This window comes from Arachis hypogaea, chromosome 7, assembly GCF_003086295.3.
Source record: "Arachis hypogaea cultivar Tifrunner chromosome 7, arahy.Tifrunner.gnm2.J5K5, whole genome shotgun sequence".
NCBI classification, from domain to species: domain Eukaryota; kingdom Viridiplantae; phylum Streptophyta; class Magnoliopsida; order Fabales; family Fabaceae; genus Arachis; species Arachis hypogaea.
The window spans coordinates 74,431,499-74,438,934 of record NC_092042.1 but is presented as its reverse complement, the minus strand read 5'-3'; positions in this window follow the sequence as shown (position 1 = coordinate 74,438,934).

The following is a 7,436-nucleotide window of genomic DNA, read 5'->3' as shown; positions in this document are numbered from 1 at the left end:
GATTGATGATGAGGAGGATTTGGAAGAAGTCGACAAGTAAGACAATTTTGAAGAAAGTTGTCAAGAGGTGGAAATCACTAAGGAAGAGCATGAGGGAGTAGACCTCGCATTGTCTAAGTATGGGGAAGTCACCCCTCTTAAGTCACCATCTAACATAATATTCAAGTGGGTAAAATTCCTATCCTTAAACTTTACTTTCTCACTTGAAAATGGTTTGATTGAAAATGATGGTCAACTTAGAGCTCTTTGTAGAACTAAGAGTAGAAGGGAGTTGTGTAGTGGTAGGAAGTTTGATATTAAGCTCATCAAGGTCAAGTTTTCAAGGCATACGGACCATGATTGGATGAATGCCACTTTGTATGGGTCTAGAAGGAAAAGTTGGTGCTAAAGAGAATTCTATGTATCAACCACCCGGATGGAAGAATCATGATGATCAACTAGAAGATGGGTGTGAAAATAAGATATGGAATCCCGGATCAAAACATGAAGGTCAACCATGGGAGCTCATATCTTGGGTAGAACTTCACCCAAGCTTGGTGAAGATGGTTGGAATTTCTGTCAACCATTTGAGGAACAAAGATCCTTGGAGATTCAAGGATGAGTACAAGCATAAGCCACCATGGCAAAGAGCTTCCCAAATGTCCAACTTAAGGACTTAAACTGAAAGTGCTAGGTGGGAGACATCCCACCATGGTAAACTCTTTCCACTCTCTTTTAGCTTTGATTAATAAGTGAATTGAGTTACTATTCTGAGGGTTACCTGAAACTGTAGATTGATCTCGGTCGAGATCTTTTGTGCTGCTTGGAGATGACGTGTCCGGCGTGTAGGTGGTGACCAAAGCTGTCGCGTCCGATTTGTTGAACTGTCAATGCTGCTGATCCTTTGACACCGGAGGGTGGTGGTACCTGCAAGGGACTCTGATGCTTAAGTTAGCAAGGGTATTAAACAGGTTTTTAGTAGAATCAGAGTATGAGTTATACCTGGGTGCTCCAGTGTATTTATAATGGCGTATAACGACCTTCTTAGATAAGATAAGTTAGTTATCTTATCTTATCTTTATCTTTCGAGTGAGGTCATCTTATCTTCAAGGGAACCGCCCTTCTCTCTGTAGGCTGGGGCTGCCTTTGGATTTGGGTCGTGTTCCTCTATTTGGGCCCTTTACTCAGCTTTCCTGGAAATTTGGCCAAGCTCTTTGAGAAGAGGTCGGATAGTCTAACCCGAAGAGGTCGGTCGCTTTGTCGCCAAGCATTCCGGGTCGGACAGCTTGACCCAGGGTATGAACAGTACCCCTGCTCGAGCTTGGTCTTTATTTTGGAGGTCGAGTCTTAGTTTTAGGACTTTGAACCTTCTCGGGTGAAGCCAAACTCGAGCATTTTGTCGATTTTATCTTTGTAGAGTTCTTTTTTTGAATGCGGAACGTTTCTTCTTTCGTTTCCTCTGAAAGCGCGCGCTTTTGTATTAGCGTCCTAGCCTTGGGAATGCACGAGGGTTTTAATGCCCTCATTAATTGGTTTTTGATGCTCCGTTTCTCTTGACTTTTATTTTGAATTTTATTCTCAAGAAACGGTTTTCTCTTTTTTGTAACTTCCCTCTTTTCTTCGTTCTTCTGTTTCACCTGGAGCTTGTTTTTTCATTTTTCGATGGTGTGTCTTGCACTTTGCTCAAAGGAAGATTTCTTCGCTTTGGCTTCCGCCTTTCTTCAGAGCTCTTTCTCCTTCCTCCAGGTTGGTTTTTCTCTTTCGTCGTTTTGCCTTTGGTTTTTGATAAAGATTTGATTTTTCTCTTGAAGTGCATGCTGGAAAATCTGAATCTTGTCGTATCACTGTGCGCCTTCTTGTTTACTGTTTGGGGGTTTTTCTTACTTTTGAAATGGTCGCTCTGTATTCTAGGATTCATACTGCTTGTTTTTCTTCTTTTTGCAAACTGCATGAACCTGCTTATTTTCCCGGAAGATTGCTCCTTTGATGTTTTTCGTCATGCTGATAGCTTTCTTTGCTGATGAATCCCGTAAAAGAACTTTTTCTTTTGATGGCTCATTTTGATTTTCTTCACGTTTTTTACTTTTTGTTTGTTGATAAGCTAAGACTGTGAATTTGGAAGGTAGCTATTTTGATGGCTTTCTGGGGTAATGACTTTCTTTTCTTTTTGGGATGTTGCTTTCTGAAAAAGGGTTTCTCTTTGTCTTTGCTGCGAGTTTTGTTGGGACGTTAGTCTTGTAGATTTTTCTGAATCCTTGTTCCCTGATTGCCTCCAAAGGATGCCCCTGGATCTTTTTGGTGGGGGTCCTGGGGTTTTTTTTTGCTGTTTGTACTGTGTTGGACTATGCTGGCTGAGTTATTTTGATTTCGTCCGAGATGTTTTTCAGTAATCCAATCTCCTTTTCTTGTTTGTAAGACTAGTTGGCCATGTCTTCTCGCAAAAATATTGTAGAGACGTCCTCTAAGGTCCCTGAGGGGATGTCCGATTTGTTGGACTCCCTTGTTTTGATGTGTGTTTCTGTGGTAAATGCTGAATTCTGTGTGGAGCTTAGGAAACATCACCGTCTCTGTAAGAGTAGAGATCAAGAGAGGAATTATAAATTGGTGGCACCTGACTCAGAGGAGAGGGTTTGCTTCCCTGTCCTGACCCAGGGGGAGCGCCTTTCTTTTATGCTTACGACTATTTTTTCAACCAGTTAGACATCACTTTTCCCTTTACTTCGTTTGAGACCGACTTGTTGTGGTCGTGTAATGTAGCTCTGTCCCAGCTTCATCCGAACTCCTGGGACTTTATTAAGATTTTTCAGCTTCTTTGCCAAGAATTGGATGTTACCCCTTCTCAAACTCTTTTCCTTTATTTGTTTGTTTTAACGAAGCCCGATATTTCTTCAAAAAAGAAAGCCTCGTGGGTTTTTTTTAGATCTGCACAAGGACATAAGGTTTTTACCATGTATGACGAGTCTTTTAGGGACTTCAAGAATTATTTCTTCAAGGTTCGAGCTGTTGAGGGAGCTCGCCCCTTTTTTCTGGAAGCGAATGGTGAGCCATCTTTCCCTCTGCATTGGCAGCAGAATGTAGTAGTATCCCGATATACGTGAGAAATGCTCGAGAAGATTGAGCAGGCCTTTGTAACAGTTTTGGAGGACCTTTGTGGGGAACCTCCTCATTTGGATACTAAAAAATCTTTGAGGGACCCCTCCCTCGTCCGAGCTGCGTTGGGTATTACTTGATATATATTGTTTCTTGTTTTTGCTTTCTCCTTCTTTCCCGATCTGTAAAACTGAAGTTTTTCATTTTTCAGAGATGGCCAAGAATAATGATGCGATGAAGGCCTTCAAAAAGGCGAGAAAAGCTACTGTAGCTCAAAACATCTCGACCCAGGCGGATGGGGAAGGGTCCTCTCAGGTCTCATTGAAGCCGTCTGTGCCGAGTTCCCCTGGCCCGAGAAGAATGATCCCTACTCCTCGGGTTTGTTTAGTGGATCCTCCACAGTCTTCTACTGCTGCTGTGGTTTCTTCTATGGTCGTCCCTCCTTCCAAAAGACATCAAACTGTCGAACCCTTCAATCTGGATGCGCCTGATTTTGACCCCATTGGTTTTGTCGACCAGCAAATTGGTCCTTATGGTGCCCTCTCTATGGATGATGTTTCTCTCCTTCATCACTTAGATTTTATAACTCGAAGCAGCATTAAGATGGCACATATGGGAGCTGCAATGTACCAAACTGCCCAAAATCTTCCCCTTCATGCCATCAAGGCCTTTATGGAGGAGGCTAAGCGAGAGTTCGACCGGATGAAGGGTCTAAAGGAGGAGCTCGAAGTGAAAGTGACCAAACTGGAGAAGGAGCTGGAGGGAGAGAAGGCTAGCTCCCTTGCCTTGGCGGCTTCTGTGAGGTTGGCTGAGGACACGGCATTGAGGCACAAAGAAAGCTACATCACGACCTACCGGGAAGTGATGCGTCTTAGGGAGGAGTTAGAGTCGGCTCGGGTTGATTATTCTGAGCTACAAGGTCACCTTGTAGGCAGCATAAATACTGCTTATGAGAACTTGAAGGAGCAGGTTCAGGTTCTTGCCCCGGAGGTCGACCTTGCTCTATTTAGTTTGGATAATGTTTTGAAGGATGGCAAGATTGTCCCTGACAATCCTGATGATGATGATGTTGAGCCTCCCTCTGAGGTCGTTCATCCCGAATTAGATCCTGATTACTAAATCTTGAATAGGGATGACGAGACAGTGGATGCAGTGCCTCTCCAGACTCGCCCTCCTTCACCCCGTGTTGATGCTGCCGAGAAGCCTTCGGATGTTAACTGAATTTTCTAATTGTTTGTGTAGATAGCCTGGCTTGTGGGCTTTTAAACTCTTTATTTTGTAAATGATGTTTGATGACTGTTGACACTCTTTTAGTTGCTTGTTTAGCAACTTTATTTTGAAAAACAAAGTAGTTTCCAAGCCTTTGGGGCTGATTTTGGTGGCCTCTAAAGCTTGCTATTATTATAACTAGTAGTTTTTATATTATGTCTGTCTGCACTCGTCTTGGTACCTTCTTAGGTTTTGGGAGTGTTGGAACTTTTCATTGTCTGACCTCTTTGGATTGGCTTCATTCCTTTGCCTGATGTTATTTCCAGCAATTCGTTTTGTTTGGACTTTGTTCAGGTCTTTATTAGGAATTACTTTGTATAACGCTGAGGTCGCCGATTTCGTCATGTCAATTTTGTCCAAGTTGTTGTTAGTAACCCTCTTTTTTGGACCTTGTTTAGGTCTCTTTCAGGGATTACTTTTGTAGCTTTATGTTTTGGGCCGACTTTATCATGTCGGTCTTGTTCCGGGGGTTACCTGAAACTGTAGGTCGATCTCGGACGAGATCTTCTGTACTGGTCGGAACGGGGGTATCCGATTTGTAGGACTTGATGGAGGTGCTGATTCCTTCGTCTCCGGAGGGTGGGGGTACCTGCAAGGGACTCCAATGCTTAAGTTAGCAAGGGTAGTACAAATAAAAATAAGAGAGGATAGGCTCATTAAAAAAGATAGGAAGAATTGTCCTATAAGTAATTGAGTGTGAGAGCCAAATGAATTGAAAGATTCATGTTTGGTTTGGGTGCGTAAATAAAAAAAAAGATGGACCAACCTTTTCTTTGTCAAGAGTGGTATCCTTTATTCAAATTAAATTAATTCTTTTTTTATTTATTTACCCTTGAATAAAAATAAAATAAAAAAGGAACTTCATGTTTGTATCACAGAAAGTTTAACGAACTCACTATTTGCTAAAAATTGCCTCTGTAACGTGAAGAAATCGATCAGGTATTTAGTAGAATCAAAGTATGAGTTATACCTGGGTGCTCCAGTGTATTTATAATGGCGTAGAGTGACCTTCTTAGATAAGATAAGTTAGTTTATCTTATCTTATCTCTATCTTATCTTCAATTTAGGTCATCTTATCTTCAAGGGAACCGCCCTTCTCTCTGTAGGCTTGGGCTGCCTTAGGATTTGGGGCGTGTTCCTCTATTTCGGCCCTTTTTTGGGCTTTTCCGTGATTTGGCCGAGCTCTTTGAGAAGAGGTCGGTTTGTCTTGACCTGAAGAGGTCAGTCGCTTTGTCTGTAGAACATCCCTAGGTCGGACAGCTCGACCCCGGGTATGAACAGTGTCCCTGCTCGAGCTCGGTCTTCCTTTGGAGGTAGAGTCTTAGTTTTTAGGACTTCGAACCTTCTCGGGTGGAGCCGAACTCGAGCAATTTGTCGACTTCATCTTTGTAGAGTTCCTTTGAATGCGGAACGTTTCGCTTCCTCTGAGAGCGCGCGCTTTTGTATTAGCGTCCTAACCTTGGGAATGTGCGAGGGTTTAAATGCCCTCATTAATTGGTTTTTTAATGCCCCTATTTTCTCTTGGTTTCCTTTATTTCAAATTTTGTATCCAAAAGACGATTTTCCTTTTCCCATAACTTTCCTTTTTTTTCACTGTTTCCTGTTCTGCATTTCTTATTTTCTTCCTGTGACGTTTTGGCATTCACTGGTGCTTCTACTTCACGGTCAATCCTTGCTGCTCTGCTCTTCAGCTTTTTCTTTCAAAGCTTTCCTCCTTCTTCCAGGTTGGTTCTGCTTTTGATTCTTTGATGATGCTCTGATTTTGTATGTTGGAAAGTTTTGAACCTTTTCCTTAGTTTCTGTACTTGGTTTATTGCTGTGATGCTTGTTTCCTAGTCTTCTTTCGTCCTTATGTATGCTTTGGGTGATTTTCCTGGTTCTGGCTTCTTTTTAGGGTTGATTTCCGTACTGCTATTTCGAAAAAGGTTGCTCCTTTGATAACTTGTTTGCTTCATTGATGATTTTGCTATACTGGTTGATGATTGTTCTTCGATAGAGATGATGGTTTTTGATGACTTTCTTCTGACTTTTCGCCTTTTTCTTCTCGGGACGCTCGTTTTGTTTGAAAGAGGGTTTTATCTTTGTAGCTTTTTCTGGGACTTTACTCTGTCATTGCCTCCAAAGGATGCCCCTGGACCTTGTTGTCCGTCTTGGGGTTTTTCTTTTACTGTTTTTGTGTGCTTAAGGTCGCATTTGTTCGAGTTGCTTCCTTTTTGTCCGAACTTGCTTTTTGGGGTTAGTAACCCGTTTCCTTTTCTTTGTTGGATTAGTTGGCCATGTCGTCTCGCAAAAATATTGTCGAGGCGTCCTCTAAGGTACCTGAAGGGATGTTCGAGTGGTTGGACTCCCTGGTGTTGTTGTGTGTATTGCTAGCTAATGCAGAATTCTGTACAGAGCTTAGGAAACACCATCGAATCTGTAGTAGTGAGAATCAAGAACGCAACTATGAGTTGGTGGAACCTGATTCTGATGACATGGTCTATTTTCCTACTTCGACCCAGGGAGAGCATCCTTTCTTTTATGCATACGATTTCTTCTTTAGCCAGATAGATATTACCCTTCCTTTTACTTCCTTTGAGACCGACCTGTTGTGGTCTTGCAACGTGGCCCCATCTCAGCTTCATCCAAATTCTTGGGGATTTATCAAGATTTTTCAGATGGTTTGTCATGAGTTTGGTGTCAAACCATCTTTAACCCTTTTTCTGTATCTTTTTGTGTTGTCCAAGCCTGGGACTACCAAAAAGAAAGCTTCTTGGATTCCTTTTAGGTCGGTCCAGGGACATAAAGTCTTCTCCATGTATGATGAGTCTTTCTGCGATTTTAAGAATTATTTTTTCAAGATCCGAGCTATTGAAGGAGCTCGTCCTTTCTTCCTGGATGAGAATGGCGAGCCTCGTTTTCCTTTAAAGTGGCAGAGGAATGTAGTTGTGTCTAGGTATACCTGGGAGATGTTAGACGAGGTCGAGCAGGCCTTTGTCGCTGCTTTAGAAGATATTTGGGGGGAACCTCCTCATCTTCAGACCAAGAAGTTTCTGGGGATCCATCCTTGATTCGTGATGTGCTGGGTATTTTATAAACTGTACTCCCATGTCATTTGT